The sequence below is a fragment of the Corapipo altera genome, unplaced genomic scaffold, assembly GCF_003945725.1.
Source record: "Corapipo altera isolate COAL_440 unplaced genomic scaffold, ASM394572v1 113, whole genome shotgun sequence".
NCBI lineage: Eukaryota > Metazoa > Chordata > Aves > Passeriformes > Pipridae > Corapipo > Corapipo altera.
In genome coordinates this window covers 10,134,447-10,149,830 of record NW_020884895.1, presented here as the reverse complement: position 1 = coordinate 10,149,830, position 15,384 = coordinate 10,134,447, and the positions used below count along the sequence as shown (strand labels likewise).

Below are 15,384 nucleotides of genomic sequence, written 5' to 3'. Positions count from 1 at the left end.
TGAAAGTCGTCGGAACATATTTCCCACTTTTCCATTTGTGTTGGGATAAATCACTTTTACACTGATAGTAAAAAGCACAGGAAACTTGGCAGGTTCCCAACTGGTCAGTTATTCATGTGCTGCTTCTCTCTGTGCTGAAAAGAGACTTAAATATGGGAATTATTCCCTCTTTTATTCCAGAGGGATAATCTCTGGCCTGAAGTCCCAAGCAGCATCATGTCCTGGGGAAACACCTTCCATTTCCATCACCAAAAAGATTCCCAAGAGATGGATTGAAGAGTGGGGAAAAATCAAAGTGATGTAAAGTTGACCCCAATAATTTAACTTCCCCCTCATATTTTTTTTTAAACTTTCGAGGTTTTTTATATGAATTTTTTTTGCTGTCTCAGGGTAAAACAGGTCCCAGAAGAGGTGGAAAAACCAACAGCATTTTTAGGTTTGGTGTCCACACTGAAGGAAATAAAATATTCTTCCAGGCTAGATGTAGGTCTACTATGAAAAAAACCAGAAATACGTTGGTTTGGTGGTCACTGAAACTTTTGCTTTAATCCTCACTAAAAAAACAAACTCTGCTTTCGTTTTCTTTTCTTTTTTTCTTTTAAAATTTAGCTGGATTATTGAATATTGAAAACCTCCTTGTAAAATTTTATGAACATCTCAAGATGAACCCTTCAGCTTTCCCAGCTTTTTAATTTATCTCACCTCTGCCTTTCCAGGAAACTTGATTTTAATTCCTGAGCAGTTCATTGTTAGAAACCCAGAATTTTTCTCTGCAAACCTATAATTTTCAACTCCTTTTGCATCCCTCTGATTCCTGCCTGGAAAAATAAAAATTCCAGGGGACTCTAATTACCCTGAGAGGCATTTTGTTGGTGGAGGGATGAGGATGGTGATGACCAGCACAGCCATTCCTGCATCCAACTGGAGGCACTGGGATGGAAATGGGATTTAGAGAGGCTGTGCAAGGTAAGCACGGAGAATTTATTGTGTAAAAAGTCACGTTTATAAAGCTGCAGCTGTATTTATTATTAAATAGCTTTGCTGGCATTTTAATATGCGATTAATTCAGTGTTAAAAGACCCGAACACCTCTCCGAGCGTTTCCATGGAATGCAGGAGCCGTGGTTTTCATGGATGCCGGAGGGAAAAGCTCCCTGAAATGCATTTTGTGAACACAAGATGGCACTTGGATCCCATGAACGGGGCAGGAGCCCAGCCTGGACGTTCCCTGCACCACGGGAACACTTCAGGGAAGGATTTCATTAGAAAAGCAGGAGAAACCATATGAAGGGAAAAGGAGCAGGTGAAGTGTCCCTAGAGGGGACAAAAATCCATCCCAGGACACAAAGCATATCTAAGGCCAGAATGCCACCCAATTCTAACATTCCTGCAAGTTTCTGTGGTTTATTTTGCCATTAATACACATTTGAAATCTGAATTTTCCTCTATTATCTTGCCCATATTATCTTGTCCGTTATTTTCCATGTTATCTTGTCCTGTTCCTGTCGCAGCTCTGAGCAGTTCCCTGGGCTGGGGAAGGTCAGAAATCAAGTGTTTGTTCACAGAAATCCTCCTGGGAAGGGGCAGGTCTCCCATTCCACTCTTGTCATTAATATAAAGCTACAGAACTTGTGTGAGCTGGAAACTAAACCTGCTTGGAAGGGGGAAATGCAGCTACAGATGGTTTTTAAAAGGTAAATTCAAAATCTCTTGAGAAAAAGGAGGCAAAAGCTCTACCTCGTGCTGAGGGAAGGTGACACGAAAAACAACTCGATTTCCCTCAAAATGCAGGATAAAAAAAGCCAAACATTCACCTCTGCCTGCTTTAAATGAATCAGGCTTCGAATAATAAAGTCATGATTTGGTCTCAAACAAAAATTTAACTCGGAAATAGAGGAAACAAGAAGGGGAGTGATTTCCCATTCCAGTGAGTTATGACAGGCTCATCCATTACAATCAAAAAACAAGCAGTGATGGGAAATGGAACTTTAAAAGTGGAAATGCCAGCCCGAAAAAATTGCTCCTCAGTGATCCCATTGTGCTGTAAATTTGATTGGGCTGTAACTTCCCGACAATTATGAACAACAATTATGCATTTTTATTAGTCCCTGTAAATTAGGGAAGGTTTTACTGTTGAGTTATGGGAGAGAGGGAAGCCCAAACATATGGTTGAGATCTTCAGAGTTCTCCACATCAGAGAAAGCAATGATCATTCCTCACTTAATTCATGTAATGTTTAACAGTGGATTATTTTCCTGCAGAGATTTACCACACTCTCAGGGAAGGAGCCAGAGGCTGAGTAACCTTTCCTGGGCCTTTGGGAAACATTTGCTTTAATCCTCACTAAAAAACCCCAAACTCTGCTTTAGTTTTCTGTCTTTTCTTCTTTTAAAATTTAGCTGGATTATTGAATATTGAAAATCTCCTTGTAAAATTTTATGAACATCTCAAGATGAACCCTTCAGCTTTCCCAGCTTTTTAATTTATCTCAGCTCTGCCTTTCCAGGAAACTTGATTTTAATTCCTGAGCAGTTCATTGTTATAACCCAGAATTTTTCTCTGCAAACCTATGGTTTTCAGCTCCTTTTGTGTCCCTCTGATTCCTGCCTGGAAAAATAAAAATTCCAGGGGACTCTAATTACCCTGAGAGGCATTTTGTTGGTGGAGGGATGAGGATGGTGATGACCAGCACAGCCATTCCTGCATCCAACTGGAGGCACTGGGATGAAAATGGGATTTACAGAGGCTGTGCAGTGTCTCCTTCCACTCTCAGGGAAGGAGCCAGAGGCTGGGTAACCTTTCCTGGGCCTTTGGGAATAAAAGTGCAGCTCAGGGTGTGATGATTCCTGGGAATGAGGTGCCTCCTTGGCAGGATCTTGCCAAATTCTGGGATGAGACAAGCACGAGAAGACCTTCCTGGAGGGAACTGCTCAGGCCTCAGGAGCAACCACTGGGACAAATTAAATCCCTTATGGTGGCTCAGACTTTATTCACTCCTCTATCCTTTGGCAGATCCAGAATATGCACAAATTAAAAGAGATTTTCTCTAGATTTACACCAATCTGAAGCAGGAATTGATCTGCTGTCTGTATGAACCTGTTGTTCAGTGGAATATCCTTAAAAATGGGAGTCACAGTCATTTCCTCTGCTGATTTTGGGCTTCTGGGGGTGCTGGATAAAATATATTTTTTTTTTCACCCAAAAAGATCCAAAAATATTCAAGATTAATTTGGATAAAATAATTAAAAAAATAAACAAAGCAGCTTGTTTTATCCAGGGAGAGTCCTTGTTCTTTCCCCAAACCTCTCTGTGGTAACTGAGTCCAAAGAGTGATGGTGTGGCTGTTGATAGGGATCAGTCTCTCCATCAAGCAGAATAATCATGTAATCAAATGAAAAGAGAAAAAAAAAATAGCCCCTAAATGTTTCTCATGCATGAGGCACCTTGAGCCTGTCAGGAGGAATAATTGCCAAACGATGCAGCAGCACCCGACTCGCTGAGCTCTGTGTCAGCTCCAACTGGGAGGGAAATAATACACTGAATTTAAGGGTCGAGGCTCCTTGAATTCCAACGTTGTTTTAATGAAATACTTCACCTGTCACAAGTGCCAAAACGTGTCATTATTGTACAGTCACGTCAAGGGAGGGCTGAGCATCCTTTACCCAACCTGTTTCTGCATCCCAAACTACCCGGAGCAACCCTCTATCAGGGGGAATCTGATCTTCCCAAAGGAAAAACAACATTACTCCAAATAGCTGGAAAAGAGGAACCTCAAAGGGAAGGAAGAAAGTTTTCTGAAGTGCCCAGTTCTTCCCCCAAATTTATGGGCTGGTTTTAAATCTCACTTTTGTGCTGTTGTAGGATTTCAGTCCCCAAATTTGAAAACTCCTGAGGGGTGGACACGTTGAAAACATTAATCCACCTACAGGTGAGCAAAGGTAGAGCTGGTTTGCAAGGGAAGAGATGAAGGGATGTCATGGGAAGTTATCCTATCAGGTTTTCCTATCAGGAATGATAAGTCAAGGTTGTTTTTCTCCCTGTTTGAAAAATAAGTGCTGGGGATTTGCAGAGATGAAGAAATAAAAATGTTCCCAGCCCTGACTCTCCAACCGATCACATTTCGTGCTTCCTTGCAGGAATATGATCCTATAAATTTCAGCCTCCCAGGACAGGATCCTCAGACAGCATCAGTAAGGAAAGCTCCATGAATAGTGGGGAGATAACACAATTTTTGGGCAGTGAAATGTCTGACAAAATGGATATTTTGGAGTTCACAGATCCATTGGTACAGTCTGTCTTCCCCCTAAAATCTTTGGGGCAAAACCAGCTAATAAAGGCTGCAATATTCACAATAATGGGGCAAAACCAGCTAATGAAGGCTGTAATATTGACAATAATGGTGCAAACGAGTCCTGTGCTGACCAGGACAGGGAAATCCAGCCCTCACTCTCCTTTGGGGAATATTTGTTCACCAAGAAAATTTCCTTGTAAACCTCTGATTGTAAAGCATTGCATCAGCCTGTCTGCTCATCATTCCAATCATCAACTCCTCTGTTTCTCGTTCCAGAATCACTTTAGAGCCAAATAATGGGAATTACCCATTAATTTGTTCCACTTCTCCCACGCTCAGCACCAGGAGAAGTCCAATCCCCTGCATCAAACCACAGCCAGAGCAGAAAGAATCAGTTTTCCTTCTTTGGAAGCAGCAGTAATGATGGGAAAACAGGGAAAGGGCAGGCAGGGAGAAAATCCTTGGTAGTGAGCCTCCCCTTGCTGCCATTTTCCAGAAGGATCCAGCTGGAAGGTTTAGGAGCAGCAAATTGGCATTTCTGTGCTGTGGAGCATGTCCAGGGGGGTAAATCCAGAGCCAAGTGAGCTCATTAGAGCTGGCACAGCATGGAGCAGGGATGGCCCTGCCCTGGGGTAGCAGGGAATTGGCATTTGGGCGCTCCAGCAGAACTCCAGGGGCATCACTTATCACCAGGGGTGCTGGTCAGGGGTGCTGCCTCAGGAAATCTGGGATGGATTCGTCTGGTGCCAAATTCCCTGGAGATCTGCAAGTCTGGTGCGAATGGAAAAATTCCCTGGGGGGGATAAATGGAGATGCTGTGAGAGGACAATAAGTTGGAGTGGTTTTGTGTGGTAAAACAGTTCACTTTGACTAAGGAACTTCATGATATATCTTAGTGGACTTGGTGGTATCCAGCTAAAGGTTGGACTTATCTTGGAGGTCTTTTCCAACCTTAATGAATCTATGATTCCATAGCAAAGACCAGCAGGGACCACACCTGGAGAGGTCTTTCCATTTTTTACCGTTTTCCCTGGATAAATCTTCCTGGGGTGTCTCCATCCATGGAGATATTCAAAAGCCACCTGGACAAGGGCCTGGGCAGCCCAGTCTGGGTGGCTCTGGCTGAGAAGGGGGGACCTCCAGGGCTCTCTCTGGTGAGCCTGTGAAAGGCAGGGCCTGCAGGAATTCCCATTTTGGACTCCTCTCCCTCTCCATGCCAAAAGGTCACACTTAGAACACAGCCTTTGGTATCTTCCTTTTTGAGGCTTCGAAATTCTTCAGGTCACTCCATGTGAATTATTAAAATGTGTGCTAAAAAGTGAAAGCCCTGGCTAATTGTGATGTCCTGATTAATGTCAGTAGACAAGTGTGGCTGTTCTAATGAATATTCATATTTTTTAGGCTGGGAGGCAAGAGGAACAAGTTTTCCACCTGAGCAGAGATGTGGGGTGGATCAACATCTCCTTGGCTTTGCCTGGTGAGGATTTTGAGTCTTGTTGGAGGCATCAACTCCCCCTTTACAAACTGTGAGTAACCACACATGAGCTATGAGTGTTTATTGCCTAGAATCACCCCAAAATTTCTGCCTGAAGGATGAGTCAGGGTTATATAGATATATAAATAGATATATAATATATAAAAATATATAATGTATAATATTTAGTGTATGATATATAATGTATAATATTTAGTGTATGATTATAATATATAATATTTAGTGTATAATATATAATATTACATATTATTATATTATATAATATATAATAAATATTATATAGTATATATTATATAAAATTATATATTATATTTTATAATTTTATAATATTATTTACATTATACATAAGCCTAATGTATATGATATGTATATATTTTTTATATATATATACACATATATATACATATATATATATACGTTATATATATGTATATAATGAGACTGTTCTTAGCAGCCTGGATTTGTTAAATTCATCCCTGAAATAATGAAAATTAGCTTAAAAAATTTACATGGAGTTTTCCTCATGACCAGTGCAAAATTCCAGATATCTAAAGTGTAAATTTGGAAACTCCCAAGATTTTCCCCTCAAATCTGAGGTATCTGTGCCATCACCTCTTTCAGGTAGTGAACACCAGTTCATCCTGACAGGTATCCCTGTCTCTTTTCCCACTGGAATGTGCTTACCACTCATCTGGAGGTTTTCCATGGATGTAAATAATCCCTATTGCTCCTGGAATTTGGATGTAGGGAATCCTTCTCTGGCTGCTCCAGCTGCCTCTCAGCTCCCAGAGCCACACAGAGCAATTAAGCTTTTCTATGGAGCCAGATGGATGGAACAGCAGCTCCCATCCAAAAACTCTGGCACATTCCATGGAGCAAAGTGAGACAGCAGAGGCTCCAGTGCTGGGGGAGGTTTTCTGGAAGGTTTTGGCTTTTTTTAATCAAAAAAATATGATTTTTATCGAATTTAATAGATAGTTAATGACAAACCACTCATCTAATTCATGTACATTGTATTAAAATAAACCCCAAAGCACCTGAGGAGCTGCTGATCCTCCAGAAATCCTTGTGATTCCTTCCCTCCTTTCCTTCCTTCCTTCCTTTCCTTCCTTTCCACCCTCCTCTTTAAAAATAGAAAAAGAGCCACACTTTTTTAATGGGCCTTTGAATCGAAACCTGAACGCTTGGTTTTTATGAAAATGGTCTTTTGAGATAGAACGGCTTAAAAAAATAAAATAAAGAGTCATAGAACTGACTTTTTATAGAATGGGGAATTTCTAAGTCATAAAATGACTTTAAAAAATCCTGGTAAGTTATTTTTGAAAGGTTTTTTTGTGTGCCTGATTAAATATTCCATTTCTATGGATTATTCCCAGCTGTGAGATGTTTCCAGATTATGATCTTATTTCTATCAATTTTGGGTTTTTGTTTTTTAATTCCCTTGGGATTTGGAGACACTGAAGTAGCAACACAGGGAAAGCCAAACCCAGGAGCTGCAATAATTTCACTCCAGCTTTTTATCCTCACCAGCCTTAAACCCATTGGAATGTGTTCCCATTGTTATATATCATGGAATCATACAATCATGGAATGGCTTGGGTTGGAGTGGACCTTAAAGCTCATCCAGTTCCAGGAAGGGACACTTTCCACTATCCCAGGTTGCTCCAAGCCTTGTCCAACCTGGCCTTGGATGTTTAAATAGTAATATTATATTTTTATATTCCACAAAATAACAAAAATAATGATTTGCAGGCAGGCAGCTGCACCCATTAATGCCCAAACTGAGCATTCCCTGCATGGTGATGGTGGTTGAAATGCTTGGGATCCAGGCAGGAATTCCCAGGAACAGGGCAGTGTGTCCACAGCACGCTCTGGGTGAGGAGGCCTGGGGATTGTACTGGGTTATTTCTGTCCCTATTCAGAATTCCTTTTGTTTCAGTCAGGCAAAGCTCCTGCTGGAGACAATAGGACTTTTCTGGCAGCAGGGAATGCTAAACAGGCCCTCACTGAGCAAACTGCAGCTCTTTTATTCCAACACGGAGCTGGATGCCACCGATATTATCGGGACCATAATGGGCTGTTCTTCCAATCACAGGCTTGATTTGAAAAAAACCCCCAAGTTTAGCTTAAATATTAGCACTTCTTCCTCCTTATCCACAGGCATCCCTGGCAGACTGTGGGATCCAGGGGGGGTTGCAGCCCCCGGCCCCTCTCCTGTGAAGTCCTCACCTCCCAGGCTGCTGGGAGAGCAGAGCAGAGATTTGCTGACAAACCTTTTCAGCCTAATCCTTTATTATCTGAGCGCAGTCAAGAGCCCACTTCACATGAAATACTCGCTGCTACAGATGGCAGAGCCTGAGCCTGAGCCAAGAGCAGTGTAAAAATACATTTATTCCAACACAGAGCCCTTGGCCAGCCCCGTTTGCTCTGTTTGTCATGCTACAGGAGGGATCCTCCACCATGGTTCAAATTCATTAAAAGACCACATGGACAAAACTGGCCTGTTTCAATCAAATGTCACAATCACAGGACACAATTTGTGTGCACAGAATAAGGAGAAAGCTGGCTGTGGGCTCTTGGGTTGGTTGATCTGCTGCTCTCCACCATGAAATGTTCTTGTTAAGCCATTCCTTTTTATAACTGTATTGCTGGGAAACTTTCAAACTTCCTCTCTCTGAAAACAGTCCTGATCCAGATTTGGAATTGTTTGTCCCTCTTTCCAAATCTGACTGATTTAGCAAATGATCTGGGTGTATTTTGCCCGACTGTAACCTTGTCTTTGGCCACTGCACTGGGACCTGGGAAGATGCAAAGCTCTCTATGCCCAACTTCAGGTAATTCCCAATATCTTGCAAAACTGGAGCAGCTGAGCTTGGGGTTTTTCCCAACCCACCTGCACAGCCAAAATTGAATTTCCCAAGACTCTGAGCTGCATCCCATGAGGATGATCTTGTAATTCCTCTCTTCAGCTGTGTTGTTACATTCCCTCCTGCAGATCCATTGCTCCCACATTTACTGTCACAGTGGGTGGCTACAATGGTGACAAAGAACTGGGCAAAGGGAAAAATTCCCGTGTCTCAGATTCCATAGGTGTGGTGCTTTGTCAAAACCCTTTCATTTCCAGAAGCAAAACACCTGATAAACGTGGTTATTAAAATATCCTCCAGGTTTGGGGTTTCCCCCCCCCCCCAAAAGTGTTATTTCCACTTTCTGTCCCTTTTTAATAAAAAGCAGTAAACAGCTGTTGAGAGGTAATAACATCCCAGACCTCTGCTTTCATGCATCAGTGTGCCCAAGGATATGGGAATCTTTAATGGAATAAAAGATATTCTTAGGAAATGGACTCTCAGGCTTCAGTTATGAGAAAATTTAAAATTGCAACCATATTTTAACAGGAAAAAAAAAATATTTTTCTCTTCTTATCTTCGTGATGGCGTCTCTTAATGCCATAGGAACTCGTGGTTTGCTTTATTCCATAAAGTAATCACCTTTTGAAGTCATTCATATGCTCAGATAAATAGAAATAAGCATAAAATTGCTTATTATGTTGGTTTCTACAAGGGCAGAGTTCATGCCTTTCCCAGTATCTCTACATTTTATAGGATCAGAGGATGGTTTGGGTTGGAAGGGACCTTAGAGGTCATCATATCACAGCCCCAGGGACACCTTCCACTAGCCCAGGTTGCTCCAACCTGGCCTTGGACACTCCCAGGGATGGGGCAGCCACAGCTTCTCTGGGGAACCTCTGCCAGGGCCTCCCCACCCTCCCAGGGAAGGATTCCTTCCTAATATCCAATGTAAAGCTGGTTTTGACAATCCCACTCCTTGGAGCTGTAATAATTTCCTTTGGAGGTGTAATTGTTGCAAAAAAAGCAAAGGAAAAGGCCCTTTTCAAATGATCAGAACAAATGCTCTGATTAACCTCATCATGGGTTTTTTTTTTCCCCTTTGCATATTTAAATAACAATTTTTTCTGAGATGCTGATGGTTTGATTTAAAGTCATGATCAGAAACATGAATACTTTCCCCAAAAAGAGAGAAACAACTCACACAGCTCCGAGAAATCCCCCAGGCAGGAGTGGGAATGAAAGTGCTCCTGGATTTCTTTTCCTGAGGTACCTGAATGCATCCCAATAATTATGTCCTTTTCCCAACTGCAGCCCAGCCCTCCAGCAGTTTGATTAGAAAATAAAATAACTTGAAGGGAACAGACTGGAAATATGAAGCTGAGGGACACTGAGCTGCATGAGAGCAAGGCAATGATGGAGGAGGTTCCTCATTATTCAGCCCTGGGTTTAATTCCAAACTCTCTCCCCAGAACAAAAGCACACACTTGACAATGATTTGTCTGATTTCTGCACCACCATATTCTGGGCAGGAGCCCAATTCCTGCTAAAAACCACTTCTTTAAGTGGCACTGGCTGGAAATGTTTAGACAATTCAAATGTAACTTCTGCACGGCTTTATTTTCTCCTCTCCAGGTGAGAGGCAACTTTCAAATAAATTAAAGTTATGATGTTCCAAGAGCCATCCCCACTGCAAACAGAATTAGACTGGCAGCAAATCACAGGATGCTGCTTTGGAAAAGGCCTCAAAAATGATAATTTCCCAGGAATTTTCTTCTGTGGGGAAGGCTGAGACCCTTTAATCTGCTCTGGGTTTCCCAGTTGCAGTTTTGTAAGAGCAGCATTCCCGTTTCTGCTGGGCCAGAATCATCCAGAGTAACTTTGCTGCTCTTTGGGGGGTTCCTTCAACTCCCCAGCGTGTCACAAGAAGCAGAATTTGGCCCCAAATTGGCTGGAATTAATCTGGGATGATGTCAGTGGTTGGCTATGATGATTTACCCCATAAAATGCAGCTGGTTGGGAATCAGTCACTAATGCAAGAAATCTGGGAATTAATGGAGGGAAAAGAAGGCTTTGCATTTTCAGCTGCTTTCACTTTTGGCCTAATTAAATGTCTCTAATGCAGCCCAAAATTAAAGGGAAACCTCATAATTGGTGTTTGAGATGAAGGGAAGTTTGAAGGAAAGGCAGGAAGGGTTTTGTGCTTCCAGCTCCTGCTCTCAGCTGGTGTTTTAGGATTGGAAAAATAGTGATCTGAGGAGTTTGGGGTTCATTTCACTCACAGCAAATAACAACTTTTGCCTGGTGCAGGAAGGTAAGTTGTAATAATCTTTCAGTGCTTTTGGACTATAATATGATAAACTCATATTTAGCTCAATTAAACTCAAGAATGGGGGACTTGCTCTTCCAATATACAATTTTATTCAGATTTCTGACTACCTGACTCATCTCCTACATCAGCTGCTTCATATTTTCTGGGGTTTTTTTAAAGTACAACTCTATATTTCTTTCTCAGATGTGACCTTTTACATTTTTATTATGTTTTAATAATAACATTAATGTGCTTATTTTACAAGCACCTCTCCAAGTGACATTGTGTTGCTGTAGCAGTTAAGGGTTGATTTAAGGAACATGTTTTTGGCTTCAACTATTTATTTAAATGTCTCATCTTTAAGAGTTGTAATTTTTATAGAATCCAGGCCATCTTTCTAATAATTATATCCCAAATCTACTGCCTTATTAACAGTGGGGGTCTGCTCAGAGACCTTCATTGTAAGGTCAAAAAACTGGGATCTTACTCTGGACCTCATTTAAAAGAAATATCTGGAATCTTTTTTGAAAAATGCAAAGCTCCCTTATTTTTATAAACTACGTTTTCCCTGGAATCCCAAATTGGGATTGACTACATTTAGTCATCTGCAATCTATTGGTCTTAAGTAAAATACCATTGTAAACAAATTTGGAAGGTTAATTTTCAGTTTGGAGTTCACTCATCGACTTTTCCAGACGATCCAATGTGGGAAATCAACCAGGAAATGTCTCTTTAATTTACTGCTTATTGACAATACTCTCTGCATAATTACCATGGAAAATATAGTGTTTCAGGATTTTTATTCTAAAGGAAAAGACCCCAAATTTAGATAATAATCACAAAGCTCAGCTGAGCACAAAAATGGGGAATTTTCCTTCCAATATACAATTTTATTCAGGTTTCTGACTATCTCACTGATCTCCTACATCAGCTGCTTAACACTTTGATGTTTTTTAAAGTGCAATACTTCTGTATTTCTTTCTAAGGTATGACCTTTAACATTTCTATTGTATTTTAATAATAACATGTGGAGTATTGCAGGAGAAACTTTAATCAGTGGGTGGTGGAAATATTGTGCTCTCCTCTTTCTCATCGTGTTGTTCCATTTCTTTAATGCTGTAGCTGGTAAATCTTACCAAGATGTTGTAATCAGTAATGAGCTGTTTAATGTATTGATTGAGGAGATGGTGTGGTTGGAGGGGCTGTGTAAACTCTGGGAGTGTTTATTCCCAATAATTTGAAGGAGTGGGCTGTAATTTCTGGGAGAGTTTTGCTAGAGAAACATCCCAAGCATCCAATGAAGGAAGTTGTCTCAGCTCGTGAATATTTACAAGACTTAAAGAATAAATTATAGAAAAAATAAAAATAACCCCCCCCAAAAATCCACCCTTTTGGATTCTCACCAACACTCAGTTTTTGGTTGTGTTAAGATCAACTAGAGGGAAGGGTAAATAGTCTGGAAATCCAGATGGTGCTGAAGCTGCTCCCAAAATGGGTATTTGTGTCTGTCATCTCTGCAGTGGTTACTCAGCACATCTGCTTTCCTCAGGAAGAAGTTGGAAGCAATTTTTTAAGGTTCCTGGTTATAATTTCCAATGGAATTATTCCCTCTCCTGAAGGTCTCTCCTACAGGACAGCCCAGCCAGAGGATGGTGGAAAGGAGGAGTTACAGAGACTTGGTGTGGGATATGTGGGATTTGGGGCTGCCCAGGGCAGGGGGAGCCTCTGGAAGAGCAGGTGAAATGGGTTTTGTCACCTGCAGCAGGAACCTGGATATTTTCAGGAAAAAAAAATAGTCTCCCTGGCAGCATTTTTAATTTTTTGGCTTGCTCAGGTTGCTATTTTCCTGCTGATTTTTAGTCTCAGTTCTTAAATTTCTATTATTTTTATTATTTTGTTAACAAGGACAGGGAGGTTGTCTGCAAATATCTGATTTTTTTTTTTTTTTGCTGGGTGGAGAGAATGGAATGAGAGAAGAGCAACAATGTCCATGAGGGCTGAGAGCTGTTCATCTCCTTTTCCCACTCGTCCCAACAAATCTTTGCTCAGTTACAAACAGTTAATGCCAGTCTGGAGAATTACCTGAATAATCTCAGTTAATATGTAAATTTATTAATATTTCAAAGGACAAGAAGGCAAAGAAACTCTTTTCCATATCCAAAAGTGAGACACACGAACCCAACTCTACACAGCCCTCACTCCTACTTTTCCCACAAATGACATTACTGATAATCAGCATTATTTAAATTATTGACGTTCTACCCGAGGGTTTCTGGCCTGTGCAATTTTTGAGGGGTGTTTTTGAGCGAGGAGAAAAGTCAAGTTGGAGATGTTTTGCAGCCAAACTTTAACTATGTGTCCCCAGCCAGCAAGAGGCTCTCCAGGTGAGGCATAATGAGATATCTGAATCTTTTGGAATTAATAAATGCTCTGGAAGCAGCCCTTGTATAACAGCAGAGATGGCTCTCAAGATATCAGAGGGGGAAGATTGATGGGCTATGCAGATGCTCCTGCCATTAAAAAGACCTTCAGAAAGAAACAAAGTAGGATTGCTGAAAGTGTGGTTTGAAAATTAATGCCTAACTTTGAAAACAAATTGATGCCCCCCCGAGATAATTGAAAAAGCTCGAAAAAACAATCAGGGAAGAACCAAGTGAGACTCTGGGAGGGACAAACAAAACCCCCAGATAAAGGAAGTATTTAAATTCTCTTTCCAGAGCACTGAGAGATTTCTCCTGTCTGAGGCTAATTTTTTTTTTTTGTCTGTTTTTTTTTTTGTTTGTTTTTGTTTTTGTCTTGTTTTGGGGTTTTTTGTTTATTTGGTTTTATTTTTTGGGGTTTTTTTTGTGTGTGTGTGTGTTTTTAATTTTATTTTATTTTGTTTGGTTTTTGTTTGTTTTGAGGTTTTTTTTTGGTTTTTTTTGGGTTTTTTTGGTCTGTTTTTTTTTGTTTTGTTTTGTGTTTTTTGGTTTTTGTTTTTGTTTGTTTGTTTTTTGCGTTTTTGTTGTTGTTTTGTTTTGTTTTTGTTTTTGGTTTTGTTTTTTGTTTGTTTTTTTGTTTTATTTTTTGTGGTTTTTTTCCTTTTTTTTTGGTTTTGTTTTTTGTTGGTTTGTTTGTTTGTTTGTTTGTTTTAATTGTCTTACTTTTTTTTTTTCCTGCTCCAGACAGTGCAAATCTTGACTTTGTGGGTGGGACACAAATTAAGGTCCTAAAATGAGGTTTGCACAGGGAGTTGGGTGCAAGGCCTTTTTTACACATGCTGTGTGTTATTAGAACAAGTGGTACCATGGCAGGAAAGTGTTGGCAGTGAGGGAAGTTGTGGTTGTTGTTTGAGGTCACTCAGGACAAGGGGGAATGGTTTTAACTGACAGGGAGGAGGTTTAGATGGGATATGGGGAAGGAATTCTTGGCTGGGAGGGTGGGGAGGCCCTGGCACAGGTTGCCCAGAGAAGCTGTGGGTGCCCCTGGATCCCTGGAAGTGTCCAAGGCCAGGCTGGAGCAACCTGGGCTAGTGGAAGGTGTCCCTGCCCATGGAACCAGATTATCTTGAAGGTCCCTTCCAACCCAAACCCTGCTGGGATTCAGTGGCTCTGGGATGTCAGGGTTTGATCTGCTCTGCTTGCTCACCTCCCACCCGTCCCCAGCTCCTTCTCATCCTCCTCTGCCCCACTTTGTTTCAAACCAGCCTCTCAAATCCAACTCAGATGGTTTTGTCTGAATAAATAAACTATCCCATCAAGCAACTTTTTAAATAATCAGGTCCACTTGTTGTGTACGTCGTGGTTTCCCCACTCTTCTAACAATGTAATGTTATTGGCTCTTCAGTTAGCTTTCTAATTAATGATTAATGGCTTTATATTCTCATGAAACTGAATTCTCCCAGTCAGCTGTTAAATACTGCAACTGAGAATGTAATATTGAGATAGATTAGACAAGAGCCTGATATCAAAATGATATTGAAAAGAAACCCAACTCTGCTCCTTGGCCTTGGAATTTTGCTCTACTTCGATAAATCTCTCTCTATGTCACTGATGCCTGTGGTGTGATTAGTTCAGTATTGATACTTTATGATAATAAAATTCCCATTTAATTTCTCTGTGTCAACACAGGCTCTCATTATGATCAAAATTTGTTCCTGAGCAATGAGTAAATCCCCAGAGTGACTCGTGAACTGTTATATCAAAACTGCCAATAATCTTTATGGAATCAAATATTATTTGCTTGCCAGTGTGGCATTTCAATAAATGCAGCCCTGCTAAAATGTTAGTTGACTTCAGCAGGAAGGGAAGGCTCATAAATTATGAGGCTGGTATAACACTCTCCTACTAAGACTGTCCACACTTTCCATGATAACCGAGCAGGAATTATTTCTACTTCTTGAATTCCCATATTTTCTAACTTTTTGGGGGGCCAAAAGCATTTTCCAGCCCAAAGCTGAGGCT

The 15,384-nt window shown here is 40.8% G+C and overlaps 1 long non-coding RNA gene across 4 annotated transcripts in view; it reads left to right on the top strand.

The window, feature by feature from the left end:
• The first annotated feature begins 1,304 nt into the window (after window positions 1–1,304).
• Window positions 1,305–15,384, top strand: part of LOC113949227 — a 37,839-nt gene continuing 23,759 nt past the window's right edge. Inside the window, exons 1-4 of one of the 4 annotated variants that reach the window (XR_003528388.1) lie at window positions 1,305–1,693; window positions 2,872–3,927; window positions 4,136–4,189; window positions 5,692–5,816. This is a non-coding gene — a long non-coding RNA (uncharacterized LOC113949227). Of the gene's footprint in view, window positions 1,694–2,602; window positions 3,928–4,135; window positions 4,190–5,691; window positions 5,817–15,384 lie in introns of those variants that run through there. The other 3 variants (XR_003528389.1, XR_003528386.1, XR_003528387.1) reach the window with 3 other exon arrangements.